The 17,082-nt window shown below is 29.8% G+C and overlaps 1 protein-coding gene across 6 annotated transcripts in view; it reads right to left on the bottom strand.

Moving 5' to 3' along the window:
* The window catches only part of tinc (transmembrane protein tincar), a 224,660-nt gene that overhangs the window by 20,515 nt on the left and 187,063 nt on the right, over positions 1-17,082 (bottom strand). The gene's annotated exons all lie outside the window — the stretch shown is intronic.

The raw sequence follows: 17,082 nt of genomic DNA, 5'->3' as shown, positions 1-17,082 counted from the left end.
CATCGAGTTGAAAGGGACGAAAGATGATAGAGGGAGTGACGAGGGGAAAGAGGCTTGGTCCGACCACCTAATTTTATGTAAACTAATTATGGGTTAATTCGATTAAGGGACGCGTGCCCGGAATGGACTACGGCTGCAATCAACCCCGGAAGAGAGGAAGAGGAGCAGGAGAAGTGCGCTGTGACGCAAACAAAATCAGTGGTCTCCTAAAAGATAAAGTAAAAAGGAAAAGGAGTTGGGGGAGGGGAGCGAAGGGCGAAGAGAGGAATCAATCTGGTTAAAAGAATAAAAAATTTAAAGAAGGAAGAATAGTTTTCGGTCGTTCCTTTTTTTACTTTCGAACGCGCTTTTCTTTTAACGTTTTTAGAATAGTACTTGATTCAAGATGGTGGAGGATTTTATTGAAAATCATTTACGTCCAAATGCACTTACGTAACGGATCATATTTTATTCATATAATTCTTATATCAGTCATATTATTATCACTTTAGAGACTTTATTAATGGAAAAAAATTTTTAATTATTTTCTATAACGATAGAACAGGAGCTTGTTAATATGCTTAACAAAAAGTTACTGTATTGTTGTACGATGAAGAAGTCAGGTGTGGAATCGTAAAAGGGCGTTTTTTAAACGTAACTGCAGGAAGAAACGCGCCGGATTAAAAATTGTATATATATAGGTATATATAAAGATTATATATATATACACATAAACATATATAGGAAAAAGTAAGACAGCTGCATAAAATTGGATCAACACAGAGAGAAATAAAATAGAAATAACCGTGAGTCGTGTGTTGGAGAAAGAGTGGGTAGGTTGGTTGGTTCGTTGGCTGGTTGGTTGGTTGGTTGGTTGGGTGGTTGGTTGGGAGGGTGGTTAGTTGGTTGGTCGTCGGTGGGTGGGTGGAAGCGGTGCAAGGTGAAAGAAGGATTCTACGAGTGAGAAATCCTGCAGCAAACTGTATGCACACACCTGGTCGATCAATACGCGAGAGTCAGGACATCGTGTCGCAGTAGTTATTTTTTTTCTGTTTCTTTTTAAAGAAAACCTTCCTAACGACGACTTATTGTTACTTGACGGTTTTTTCTTTCTTTCTTTTTTTTCTTTTATTCCTCGAAGATCGTACTCGCAGTGTACAAGTAATGTGTTTGACGAATAGATCGTCGAATTATTATTCGTATCGAGTGTTCTTTATTCTTGGAGTCACGTCTTGATTCTACGCCAATGCGGCTAGTCCTTGGCAAGAGATAGATAGATAGATAGATAGATAGATAGAGAGATAGATAGAGAGAGAGAGAGAGGGAAAGGTATATCTCCCTTTTCAGAAGCTTTACGCGTGTTCCATGGATTTCCAATCGTCCTCACCTCATTGAACCGAACCCCTCGCTTCGTTAGAATCCCTTTTCTCGACAAAGAAGGATTAAATATTTAATAAGAGTCTGAGTGTGCTCGGCTAAATTCGAAGAGGAAAGTATCTTCGTCTTTGATTTCGAGAGATCTTGGAGAGATAAATCTAATTACTACGTATAAGAAGAAAACGAAAAACAAAGAATAAAAACAAAAGAAAGCAAAACGAGAAAGGAATGGTTTATGATTTTCGTATATGTACAATGTGAATTGTGTATAACATTCGAACATTTAAACAAAAAAAAAATAAATAACAATAAAATAAAATATGAATCTATTCTTCTCTAAGAGAGTTCTTAGAATGAAAGATAATTGTAACGATTCGTCTCTGTACTTTCCAAGAACATTGTTTCCTTCGACTTATGTTTGTTATATTTCATTCAATCGATAATGTTCGATTCGATCAAAATAGAAATTTTATCAAACTTCCATCTTCCTTGTCTCTTCCTCCCCCTCTCTCCATCCTCGACAGTCCTAAAAGTTTCATGCGGTCCACTCATTATCGTCCCGATCTTGCACTAGCAACAGGTATAAATCCTGTAATGAGAAAACTTTCGAGGCTGGCTTCCCTTTCTCACAATTTTCCTTTCGAGAGCGAGAAATCGGCTGGTAGAAGAGATCTTTCGCTCGATTTGCACGAGAACATTTTGATATCGGAGTACGGAAAATTGGATTAGTTTTACGGAGGCCGATTGAAAATTGTTTCGGACTTTTCCAAAACTTTTCTTTCCTGCTCTTCGACCGTATACGAGCACGAATAATATCGAATTTAATTGGAAAGATTTGCTTCTCTTAACCAAAATCCGAATCGAATTGAATGTTGTTAAAAAAAAAATATATATATATCGTGAAATAACAAGCTCTCAACAATTGACGTGAATTAAAATAAAATAAACTTTGTCGAAGGATTATAATTATAAACACGTTTCTTTTAATACCATTTTGAACAAATACATATATACTCATGCATAACGCAATAAATCGGTATAAATATGTTACCATTGGTATCGTTTCTACTTTGATAAAACAACAGACAGTAAAATTTTCGTGTTAAACGTTACATTCACAACAGATAATACCACGTATTTGTATGGTTGCTTTTATCTCGTATTTAGGCGATACGGGAATTTATATGCTCTAAAACTTGCTTTTGCCAAAGCGGTTGCATGAAATAATACACACACACACACACACACACACATATATGTAACACTTCCATGTATAGGATGTCTCAACTTTATTGGCTTCGTAATTTACGAGAGTGTAAGCTGAATTTACGATTACAATGTGCATGAATATTGACGTGGATATATATATATATATATATATATATATATATATATACATATATATATACACATATATACATATATATATACACATATATACATATATATATATCCACACACAAATGTATTTATAGGTGTATATATAATATGTGATGTATGTATAGTTACAAAAACCAAATTGCCTCACGAGCATTGCTTCACGTTACCTCTCGCCACTTTGCTTCCGAGAGTGAATTAATGTTAATAGCCACACGAGTAAAAGGGAGAGAGTGAGAGAGAGGGAGGGGAGAATCCGAGAGTACGCAGTCGAAATATTTCGCACGTTCACATGCATTTTACTTTTCTGTAATTAACAAGCAATCATATAAGATAAAACTATACAGGAAAATTACATTGGAGTATCGAAAAAAAAATTTTGTTTAAATACCTTTTTTAATATCGCTAAACAAAATATTATACAAATTGTTCGTAATGCAATTGAAACTTATTTTTGTTGTGAGAATTGATCGGAAGAGATCAGGAAGAGGAATGGAATATAAAAAGGAAGAGTTGAAAGAAATCAGAGAGAGAGAGAGAGAGAGACAGAGATTTAAAAAAATATTTTACAAAATATTCTAGCAATCATAAAGATATTTATACATTCACAAATTTTATGATGAATAGATCATTATACAAACTTGAAAAAAAAGAAAGAAAAAACAGAATTCATTTTTCACTTTTGTGTCTCTTACGTCATTTACAATCTAACGAAATAATAATAATTAAAAAAAAGGAAAAAAAAGGAAAAAAAAACAATAAAATAATATAATGGAAAGAAAAAAAATCAAATAGTTTTGAAAAGTTACGAGGATGGTTTTATGCGAACTCTATAAAATGTAAGAGTATAATGAAGGCGATACTTAGATATATGGTTGCTTGAACCGAGCACTTGTCCCATTTTTGAAGGACTCGCACGGTTGAGAGCAATTTCATGTCGCGCTCGGGGCACTTCTCAACGTTCTGATTTTCATCAATAGTGGCATTCTCTCTTTCTCTTCCATCTCTCTCTCTCTTTCTCATCTCTCTCTCTCTCTCTCTCTCTCTTTCTTTCTGTCTCTCTCTCTCTCTCTCTCTCTCTCTCTCTCTCTGTTTGTCTCCCGAATCGTTGACTTCCATCACTGACTGCCCATTTTCGCACGAACTCGTTTGCGAACTAATAAAAAAAAAAAGAAACGAAAAGAAAAATAATGAAAAAAAAGTTAACGATGTTTTAGAAACTTTTAGTGGCCAATATACTATCCTAGACAATCTAATATATCTTTCACGAGAACGATCAACCTTTTTGATATATTATATATAATAGTTCGAATATAGAAAGCATAGATGATGGATATTCTTTCGTGATAAAAATTTTAACCTTATTTCACGCTAATACTATTCGATGGAGTTTAAACGATGATAAACCGCATGAGTACGTACTTTCCCTATTATGGTCGATTATAATTATTGAACATTATCTCGGAACACGCGCACACACATTTCATAGAATTTTCATTTTATATATATATATATATTATGGATTATTAATAACACGATAAAAGCGCGATAATACTCTATTTCCCTATTTGAAAATGGAAATTTAGCAAGTACTGCTTCCTCGGGCATATAATAAGATAGACAGATATAGTAACGCAAGCTTTTCCTGGTGTAAATTAACAGAGTTTAATCCTCTCCCTTCCCAACCACCACCCCACAAGATTAAGTTATGAACTAACATCTTGGATTATTTCGTCTCGCATATAATTTCATAGAATTTGATCGGATTCTATTTTACTCGAATATCAAGAACAAAATCAGTTTGTCGGTGATCGAAAAGCAGATTAATGAAAGTCTTTTATTTTTTTTGTATATTTATATAATTTATAATTATATCATATATTTTGAGATAACTCTCTCTCTCTCTCTCTCTCTCTCTTTCTCTATTTATTTATCTATCTATCTATCTCTATCTATTCATCTCTCTATCTCTCTCCCTCGCCTTTTCTATTTCCCAGTTCTGAATTTCCAACAAGTTCATCCGCAAGAGAGAAGATTTTCGTTTGTGAATCGAGCTGTGAATTATTTCGAGAACAACCTATGCCAGAGGTCGTGTCCTACCTAACTGCGTCCTTCCAACCTCGAACGAATAACGACTTTCGTAAAAGTGGGTCGGGTCCGAGTGACGTTCCGGTCGAGATTTTAATTAATTTAGTATGGTCGTGGTAAAAAAATTGAAGATTTTCATGTTGTTTTCGATGTGACTTTATACTTCAACCTACGTCTTTTTCTTTTTTTTTCGTCCTTTTTATATATTATCAACGTTCATCATATATAACGAATGTCATTGTTAATACAACAAGTCTCAAAAGAAGAACGTGTTTATTTCAAATGTTAAAAGGAATTTCTTCGATGGAACAAAAACGCGACTGGTCCTTTATATTCCGGTAGGGCGAACAACGTTTCAACGCTCGTATTGTCACTCCTCCGTGAACCGTACACTATCGATTTTCCTCCCATTGTCTCTCGAAATGCAATAGCGTTCGTAGCATGTGACGGCGACTAACGCCAGCACCAATACGCCCAGATTCCTGACTTTTTACCCCTTTCATTTCCTCTTCATCGATGCGACACAAACGTTTTCTCGCCACGGTGTTTCGTTTCGTGCACTTTTAAAGGGCGTATCGTGTTACCGTGTAAGCCGACGAAAACGAGATGGTACGCTTTCGTGCTAAACTATTTGCAAACAACATGCAATTCTTTGTGAGATTAGAAAAACTTTTGACGAATGAAGATTTTACAAAATCCGCCAATTTGACAGATTTATGAATACGCATTTAAATTTCACAAAAATTGTAAAGATTATTTTTTAATAATTTTATATTGAATTTGATCGATGTAATTATATGAAATAATGTTAATATTTCATATAATTACATTATGAATAAATATTATATATATAATATATATATAATATTTATTACATATATAATATTTAAATATATAATTAGTCTTCAAATGTGATGTTAAAAAAAATAAATTGCTTTTTCAATTATATGTAATAAGAAGTGTAAAAGAATTACTTATTTTTATACATTAAAATCATAAATAATAATATATGTATAATTATTAATATACATTATTATTATATATTTTGAAAAATAAATAATTATTAATTTTAAATTAAAAAAAATTATCTAATAAATTATTAATGAAAAAAAAAGAAAAAAAATGATGTAATAAATTATTAGCGAAGAAAAAGAAAAAAAATAATGTAATAAATTATTAGCGAAGAAAAAGAAAAAAAATGATGTAATAAATTATACGAGAAAAAAAATGTTGGTCACAACGTAGCATTTTATAAAGACTTTTCTAGGAAACCGAGTGGAATCGTTAAATGAGGACTTCGAAGAACGTGCTCTCGCAATAATGAACTTTGCACTTCGGTATCGATCTTATTCGTAAGATCGAAGAAGCTTCGTGTGAGCCTTTAATCTCCTCGCATGCAAGAAGATTAATGATCATCGCGTTAGCCCGAGCTCTAAGCATTACTCAGCACATCTCCTTCACTTCGAGGTAGTTCATAGTACGTACATTCGTATAATATATATATATATATATATATATATATATGTGTGTGTGTGTGTGTGTGTGTGTGCATACGTTTTTACCAAGGAATGGGGTCGGAACATATCTTGAAAGAAAATGAATTTTTAACGATTCCTGTCTCCAACACGCTCTAATTTCCTTTCATCACGTGACACCTTTAAAAAGATTTTCCTACGAATTATTATTATTATTATTATTATTATTATTATTATTATTATTATTATTATTATTGTTATTATTATCGCGAATATAATCTTTCGTGCTTAATTTCTTTTCTCTCTCTCACCCACCTTTTCTTACTCTCTCGCTTGGAATAATTTAAGGTGGATGAAAATTCGTAAAATATTCATTGCCAAGCTCGTGAACTTTGCCCGTTCGACCTTCCACTTTCGCATGTTTTGACGTGTTTATTCTAAGAAGTTCTCAATCTCTGTTTCTCTCTTTCGCACTCATACGGTTTACCTTTGTAAACTCGGGATTTCCTGCGCTTACATTAATGTGCTCTTACGTATATGTGTGTAAATGTAGTATATATGTGTACCTACATTATACCCACAACCTGGCAACTTTGTCGACACGGGCTCGTTTAAGTCAGACTGCTTTAGGGAAATTCCTGATTGCCTAGACCACCGTATCACCGTGGTAGTTTGCCAAGCCACACTTTGCACTGACTTCGACTAGTTCTTAAGAGTACCTTTCCTAGTAGTATCGATATGTATCTAATATCGTACTAACTTTTTCTAGGGCAACTGAATGAAATCATAATTGAAAAAAACTAAGGTCATTATAAATTGAGGCAGTTTATAGAAAAAAAAGAGGGCTGCATTCAACCAAAACTATTTGATTTTATTTACGAGAAAATCGACTTTTAAGTTTTCATTAAAAGTTGTATTATCACTTCACGAAAAGTAATGCAAATTACAAGCAATATGTTTCTTTTGAAGATATAGTAACATGTCCTCTAAACATCCAGAATATAGAGGTTTATGATTTGAAGATAAAATTTTTCTTTTCTTTTCCTTTTTCTCTTTTCTTTTTTTATGAGTTTAAAAAAAATTAATTTAGATACCCTTTCTCCGTAAATGGACTAAAAATGTAAAAAAATAGTTTCTTTTCTTCTTTATTTATTTAATTAAACTTAATTTATTAAATCACTTAAATTTTAATTATAATTGTTATTAAGACAATTAAAGTTTAACTAAATATATTTATCAAGTTTATATTTTTTGTTATATGTTGTTTAAATGAAAAAATATAAAATTAAATAGAAAAATAAACAAAAAAATGTAATGTTTTAAGTAAGTCTCATTTTATAAGTTCGAATGAATAATTTTTGTTACTTGCAGTTTCAAGTTATAAAAAATGTAGGGCAGAAACGAAAATTCTACGAAACACGACCGGTGAGCGAGTGACTCTCAAGAGAACTATTGCATACTGTTGCGCGAATTTTCAAGGTCGTGCTGCAGTACAACAGCATCTGTAATCTAAACATTAGAAAAGTAACATACATGTTCTTTATATGTTTTATATATATACATAAATATATAAATAAATATATAAATATATAAATAAATAAATATATAAATAAATAAATATACATAAATATATAAATAAATATATAAATATATAAATAAATAAATATATAAATAAATAAATAAATAAATAAATAAATAAATAAATAAATAAATAAATAAATAAATAAATAAATAAATAAGTAAATATATATATATAACACATCTAAGTCGATTTATACATCTATTAATAGTCTGAATTATTTATGAACATTTTCCACCGAGTTTTTTTTCAGAATAAATCGTTTTTCAACTTTGACATACATAAATATCGAGTACGATAATCGTGAGATTATTTTAAATGAAGTTAAACAAATATTTATTGGAATCCAGTTTTTTTCTTTCTCAAGATATAAAGCATTGACTAATAATACTAATGGATAGTCCTTCACAATTTCTTTCTTATCAGATTTTGAGCTCCGAAGATACTTACACACATGATCGGCCAAGTCCCTTCGCTTTCTACCCTTCGAAGGTCACGATAAATATCTTTTCCAATTTGCCATAAGAATGATGGTCATGGTATCGGTGAATGGTCGATAAAGATTATATAGGATTGAATGGGGGAAAAAAAGCTTTTTTGATGGTTACTTAGACGTTTGATAAAATAATAATATCGTTAGAAAAAGTAAATGGAAGGTGAGACATAACATTAAAAAAAAAAGAGAGAGGGAAAGAGAGAGAAGATAATTTATATGTAATGTATGGGAAAAAAATAATAAAATAAAAAAAATAGCCTAACCTCCTATTGTCGTGGAAGAGAAAAATGTTTTTAAAGCTTCTTTTGAGAAATATAAAGACGAGATTCTACGAGGAGCTTTCATTCTGAAAGATCCTCCTTTTACGAGACGAGTGAAGAGCACGATCTTATAGAGGTTACATATCTTTTGAAAACTATTCTCTGAGGAGGAAAAGTAGTGATTTTCTGGTAAGCTTAACGTATCATCATTTATGAAATATTTTATTACATTGTCGATTGCTATGGAAAATAAAATTTAAAGGCTTTAAACGTACGGCATTGTAAAGTAAATACCTTAAAAATTTGAATTTTATTTTTTATATGAAGAATAAAATAGTTAAACCAATGTTCGAATATGACAAGACAATGTCTCATACAATAGTTTTTTCTTTTTATCTTCTCACCCTGTTCCTCGTAAAATTTGCGTAAAGAGAAAATATAGATTCCTGTTTGAACAAAAAAAAGTTGACCTTTGAATAAATCTTAAAATGTTGAACAAGTAAAAAAATAAATAGTATACTTGTATTTACGCTATGAAATCGTGAAATTTTTGTATTCAACATTTTTGTTGATGAAAATGTAGTGTTTTCGAAATATCAGTATATATTGAATAAGATATTAGATAGTTTTTACTATTATTTTAATAAAATATAATGTTATACATATTTTATATATATAAAATTATATTTAAAACAATACATATACAATTTTATTTATATTATATATTATATTATATTTATATAATTATAAAATATATAATATATGTATTTTATATATATATTTTATATATATATTTTTATATATTTTATGTATATATACCACGTTTTTAAAATAAAATATTATTTTGAATTAATTTGAATTTTGAATCTGGAAACATGATATTTTAGAAAAAAATTGTTCAGACAACGATTATTTGATCTCGAAGGGATAAGATTATGATATTCATTGGTTTATTTAATCTAAGGTTTTAAGGTCATTTCAAGGTCAACATTGTTTATATTCTTCTATAAATGGAAACCTACTTTATTAGAGTAGCAACATATTCTACGTAACAAAAAAAAAATATAAGTTATTTTTATTTGAACTATTCTTTTTACCCATCTTCAATTTTCCATGACATTTAATAATATATCCTCACATATTTTGAATTTAAATAATATCGATAATCAGCAGCTGTTAAGGAAAAGTATAAAAGATAAAAAAATGTTTATTATGAGTTAATAAATTTAATTCTTATGTATATAGATGTGTACTATTGTGTAAAAACACGAAGTAATTAATTAATGTTCTTTCTTATTTCCTATTTTTTCTATTTCAATGTGCGTTCATGTATATGTGTGCATATTAGCCTAGACATTAGACCGCGTAAACGAATTTACAAAATTTGCAAACGATTGATGATTGGAGATATATTTTGAGAAATTTAAATAATTTTTATCTCTTCTACTTTTCTTTGAAAGATGTCAAATATTTTATTAAATATCTTGATATATTAAAGATAGATTAAAAACTATTTTAGATATGAGGTTACGTGTTTCTTTTTATATTTTTTTTCGTAGAAAAATGTTTCCATTATGAAAGATATAGTTCCCCCTTTAAAAAGAAGCAACGGAAAAGAAAAAAAAAGAAGCGACCTTGAAGTAACCTTGAAACCTTTCACTAAATAAGAAACATTAAACGTCATAATATTTCTTTCTCCAAACCAGATAACTCTTGCGCGAATAATTTCTCTCAAAGATGTCGTGTTACCAAAATAAAAAACTTAGTATTTGTACATTCGATATATATTTTGTTGTTATCATAACAATATATTTAAATTATGCTGCACTAACTTTATTTGATTTGATTTATTTATTAAATAAACAATGAAATTACGCTTTTTTAAATGTCGACAAAATTAGAATAATTTACAGCCTAAAATCATTTTCCGAATGACCTTGTCTAGTATGAATAATTAAGCAGAACGTATTTAAGTCGTCATAATTTTTCTCACTCCAATGTTTAAAGGAGTAATAATTTGTTGCTCCTCGCCATACTCTTTCCGTATGCGTTATACACTTGTTACGATGCTTCTATATGTGTATAACATATAATATGTATATATATATATATATATATATATATATATATGCATTCCCGTACAAATATATATATATATATATATATATATATACACATACGTACACACCAATATACTTCTACCCCTATTCGAGCGTATGTGCGTCACTTTGTCGTAATTATGAACGAGCTTAATGCGTGCGGCAAATGATATTTGCGAGAGTCCTACCGGAACATTATGAGCTCTATAACTACTCATAGCTCCTTCTTTCTCGCTTTCTCTCTTTATCTCTCTCTCTCTCTCTCTCTCTCTCTCTCTCTCTCTCTCTCTCTCTCTCTCTCTCTCTCTCTCCATCTCTCCATCTTTCTTTCTCTCTCTCTCTCTCGATCTCCCTATCTTTCTCTCTCTCTCTCTCTCTGTCTTTCTCAATTTGCTCGTAATACGTTGTAAAATTTAAGTACAATAATTTAGTGCAGACATTCTCAAATCATTCAACAAAAGTCTCCTCAAAGAAAACGCGTTAGTAATATAATTTGACAAAAGTTATATAATAAAAAATATTTCAAGTAATTGTCTAACAAAATATAATACAGTAAGGGTCAGCATCCTAAAATTCGATTTACGAATTTACATATGTATCGAACCTGATCAATGATGTAAATTAATTATTGTATTTTTTCATACAATTAGTACTACTTTCTTCTGTCGTCTGAACGTTTTGACAAAAAAAAAAACAACAAATTGAATAAATTTAATAAACTAACAGAAACAACGGATTTACAAATTTATATCGAACATGATCAATGATATAAATTAATTATGTATTCGTACGATTAGTACTATTTTCTTCCGTCATTTTTTACAAAACAAAAAGAAAGAAAAAAAGAAAAGAAGAGAAAGCAAAAAAGGAAAGGAAAATGAATAAATTTAACAATGCTAACTGAAACGATCATCTTGATACAATAATCTAAATATAATGCTAACGTATTCTTGTTGAAATTTATAGCTTATTCGCGTTTACGATGTTAGTTTGAATGATTTGCCTGAAGTTACGATGCTTTTATTGTTTGAAAGAGTAAACGTAAAGTTAAGTGTAAGAGAGCGGTGGTCGAGGGAATGAGAGAGGACGGAAGGGGGATATAGGGGGAGAGGATAAAGTTCGAAAATTTCTACCGTAATATCAAGTTATGATACATCAAGTCAGAAGACAGATACCAGCAGTAGTTAAGGTGATGGCAAGAAACGCGTTGAGTTAGGGGTAGTCAAAGTTTTGCCGCGCGTGTTGTTCCGGTTACAAGGGGTGAATCGAGAGAGAGAGAGAGAGAGAGAGAGAGAGATAGATAGATAGATAGATAGATAGATAGATAGAGAGAGAGAGAGAGAGAGAGAGAGAGAGAGAGAGAGAGAAAGGGAGGGAAACAGTTGTGGTGTATCGCAAGCGATATAACGAGGGTGTCGACCGACAGTCTATTCAAATAATTAAAGTATTCTCCCCTCTTTTCTTCTCAGAACACGGACATACCGAATCGTCAAGAGTAAAACTAAATTTATGACGATCGTACACGCTATAATAATTTGTCGACGCTTGACCATTCTACATTATTATTATCTTATAAGATTTATATTAATGGTAGATTCGTGCGAGCAAGTGATAAGCTCGTATCTAAATTAAACAGCCTACACTTCATGAACTTAATTTCGAGTCCCTTTTATTTTTCTTTCTTCTTTTTCTTTTTCCTTCTTCTTCTTTTTATTATTTTATTGTTTTTTATTATCCGGAGAAATGTATTATTCCCTCAATAATCTGAGTTACAGTTTGAACATTCTCTTTTGGTAATATTGTAAGTATATGAGTACAATTATGTTCTAAGAACATAAATAAGGTCGCACAGATACTTCGGATATGTACCGAAAAAATGTGTATCAGATTTTTCGAACATTGAAGACGATAAAGTCAATACAAGAGTATTTTTTTATTCTTTTCTATAAATATTTTTTTTATTTATATATAAATATATGAAATGTATTTAAAAATATATATATATACATGAATATATATTTATATATTTATATATTTATATATAAAATATATATAAATATATATATTTTTTAATATACATATTATTGTTTTAAAAGTATTTTATACTTTATTATCTATAAGATGTAAAGGGTGTCCCCTCCTTTTTTTTTCCGCTCAATATATGCCAGCATATTATACGAAATAAAAATAAAAAGGAAAACTTAATGCAAACGTAAGCTGAAAGATATTTTGGTACAAAGTTACAAGAAAGATACGTTATAACAATGAGTCAGTTTTTGTTCGATATTATAATATATATATATCAAAACAGCCGGTGTTCATTTAACCTACTTACATAAACTGTATTTACATACTTGAGCTCGTTGTAAAGAGCACTACTGACATCAGTCATCATTAGAAAGTTCATATCAACAAGCCGTGAGTGTTCTCAAATGATGAATATGATTATGTATATTTCATTTACGGTTTCACTAACGGAATTGCTGCTCTTACTGCTTTACTGGAATATCTATAAATATTCAAAAGAGTTTTAGTTCAGTAAATATCAGCAATCTATTCTTGTGCTATATCGAACGGAAACTAGTTCATTACTTTTCTTATAATCTTTTTTGATAAAAAGCATTTTCGACTTTATGCTTATATAATATTTTTTCTTATTTTTTGTTCATAAATTGTGTTGTTATTATCTCGAGTAAAAAATGTGTAAGGACACCTCATATATGAAATATATAATATTTCGTAGCTCTAAGTAAACTATGAAGTGCATGTATTTTTTTTTTTTCAATGTATACCTATAATTTTTATTTACATATTTATATAGTAGTGATCATAAGCAATTAAAATCATATTCAATAAAAAGTTCCTATTATTATTTAATATAATTGCTATTATAATATTACTATTAATTGTAAAAATTGCTATTATTTACTATTATATCATCGTTTACGAAATAATCGACATCTTAACAGACTGATTAACAGATTCATACTGTATTGTAATTTATATTCCATTCTATTGTATGTAAATTATTATATTATATTGATTTACAAATCAAGCAGCCGCGTATTTGGCCAATTTGAAGATTCAGTGATCCTGTTCGATGTAAACGATTTTGAAATTATAACTTTAATTCTTAAGATTTCGATTATTTCGTACACGATGCATAGTAATGTTACTGAATATAATTTTAATTGCAAATGATCACTATTATATATAAATATTCCAAAGAAAAAAATCAGGTATTCTTTTAAATATATATATATATATTTAGACGCGTTTTATAGATAGATGCAAATTTCTCTGAATAAACTTTTTTGTAAATTCAATCAATTATGAGATATTTGTTCGAATATCTATGGGTGGACATCTTGTATATACAGGGTGTTTCAAAAATAGATCGCCGAACTTTAAGAGAATATTCTGATCACTGTAAGGATGAAAACGAGTCATATAAACATGGAGACGCTCCATTTTCAAATTATAAACATTTTTTATTTATATTAGGCAACATCGACAATCCACGCATTTGCGAGGCATGCGTTAATTCAGAAAAAATCATTTTCAGCAATTTCTGTAATGAAATGTTGTAACAGTTTTAAATTATCATAAATTATAAATTAAAAATGTTTGTAAATAGCAAATAAAACGTTTCTTAGGTTTATGTAATTTTTGTTTATGTATGTTTATATAACCTAATGTTTGTATGACTTTTCTTTTCATTTTTACAATTCTTACAAAAATTTTTTTATTAATAAAATATGATTTTAAGGCTCTGTCGATTTATTTCTGGAACATATTGAATAAATAAGCTGTACGAGAGAGAAAGATCAGAATTAATATTTTGAATTGATTAGTGTTTCCTTAAAAACAAAATCTCGTTTTCTCGGGCAAAATAATTGCAAAGGAATATAATTTTAACCATACTATTTTAATTATTACGTTAGAGAGCGTGTTACTTAAGTCGCAGTCAATAATTAAGAGTTTAAAGTCGACCGTGCGAAACAAATATCTCAGTTTCCCTTCCTTCCTGCAGTCTTTCAAAGTCACCTGATCTTAACTCGTTTAACTTTGGTCAGGAGAGATTAGTAGCTTTCGTTCCTCGCTCGATTGCTTCTCATGAAAGCTCATAATTCGATTGATAAGTATTATCGTTATAATAGTTGATGATAAATCTTTTTAAAAAATTTCTCGAACGAATTTTACAAATACTGTTATTAATCCTCATCTAGGAATACATACATCGATTATTTTCTTATGAATGCAAAAGAATTTCTTCTTGGATATGTTTTAATAGAAAAATAATTAATTAATAAAAATTAAAAATTAAATAATAATAAATAAAAAAATATTTATTAAATTTAATAAATTTAATAAAAAAAATATGTTCAATAGTTACAACGATTTTAAATAGTTTCGGTAAAATTTGAGCTTTTTAAGGAAAAAATTCAATAATAAATTTAATTTGCCGACAATTGATTATTATTAAGCGATTAACCTATTGCGTTTGCATGTACTCCTTATTTCTTAATAAATTCCATGTATATGTCACACGCTATATATACAGATTAATTCAAGCAATTGTAACAAATCATATCTTTTTGTTGGAATTTAGAAAAAATATTATAAGAAAAAGATTAATGGTTCAGAATGAACTACATTGTTGACGCACACGTGCGTCTCTCCATTGTTCACGGTACTTTCTCTTAAGGATCATATAACACCATTGGAAAGAGTTATCCTTAGGAACCTATCGGCTAATAGCTAACAAAATGCATAGATAAAAACATATGGGTACCTTTGTCTAGGCTTAGGTATTTTTAGTAAAGCATCTGGGTTTTGATAATATGTCGATTCAGCCAATAAATAAATAATAAAAGTAGAAGCCTAGGCTCGATAAACCAAGGGTTGTCTGGCGCCTAGCTTTGAAATATTCATTGACACCCTATAATCTGTAAGAGTATTAGAACAAAGAGGCACATATGGAATGTTTAAACATTCCAACGAACTATCCCCGACCAATGGGCATTTATTCTTTTCCTTTTCATATGTCGAACTCTGCTCTTTACCAATCTTATTTAAGTTTACGTAGGTAGTTCAAAATAGGCCAAAAGACAGTCAAGTTTCGGACTCATAGCATCTAAGCAGTCAAGTCACATCTTTCAGACTCACAACGTCTAAATTCTCAAGTCTCCTTCAGAAGCAACCAGTACAGCTAACTACACATCATACACGAGACACACAAACAATTGTAACTCATCCAATCAAATACACGGTGAGATTTACATATTGTGTAATTACTTCTTCATTTCTCACGGGATCCTTTAAAAGAACGCGCGATCTCCCACTAATTTGCGGGAACGCAGCGAGCGATATTTTACTAAAGGCTTGCCACGGTATCCTAACCTAGTGCCGCCGCTCTTATTCATCGTGACCAGTGGGTCTATAGCTTGGACATTAAGGACGAGATCAGGGACATTTCCTCCGTGCGAATCGACTGTCATTGCTGGTCCGTTGCGAGACGCGCATTTTAAAAACGCTCTCGTCAACAATCAATATACATATTAACGATTATATTTTTTTCGCAAGTGCAATTGCATTTTGCAATTGTATTATATTTTTAAATGGAAATCTTCCTCGTCATTTCCTGAATTATATAAAAGTTTCTAAATTGTTTCAGCACATATGAACCGGGTACTAATATTAATTAACTTAGCGACAGAGTTAAATAATTAAGAAAAATTTAGCCACAATAACTTCCTAATGTATAAGTTTAGGGCATAAGTATGTTAATACTTTTATGTAGACCCATAAAAAACTGCATCAATTGATACAATCAAAAATATAAGTTACTATTAAAAAAAAAGTGCAATTGTATTTTTCTGATGAACCATTTCAAGAAAAAACAGAATTATTTGCATATTATGCATCATCAGATACCATTTAATTTTGATCTATAGCATTTTTATCTATTTTCTATCGGTCTGATTCAACATACAGTCTGTTTCAATTGCATGAGACACCCTCTATATAGATTTATACATATAGATATAGATATGTATTATGTTTATGTTTAAAATAAATTATATAAAATAAAGTTTATTTTATAAAATGAATTTCACTTTTATAGTTATATACAAAAAAAAAAAGAAAATAAAAAAATAAGAAAGGAAAAGAATTGTTTAAAATTTACTCTACTTCATGGAATTTAAATATTCATTTCACTCTAACTCGTGAGTGGCTGATAAAATATTTTTTATTTTTACAAGTCTTGTGATTCATGCATAAGAAATTATTAAAATACATCAGTTATTCAAGTACTAACGTACGAATGAGTTCTCCAAAAAAGAATAGA

This window comes from Vespa mandarinia, chromosome 7 (assembly GCF_050613455.1).
Source record: "Vespa mandarinia isolate Hongniang chromosome 7, ASM5061345v1, whole genome shotgun sequence".
NCBI classification, from domain to species: Eukaryota; Metazoa; Arthropoda; class Insecta; order Hymenoptera; family Vespidae; genus Vespa; species Vespa mandarinia.
Note: the sequence above shows the minus strand (reverse complement) of the source record. Positions and strands in the feature narration are given on the sequence as shown.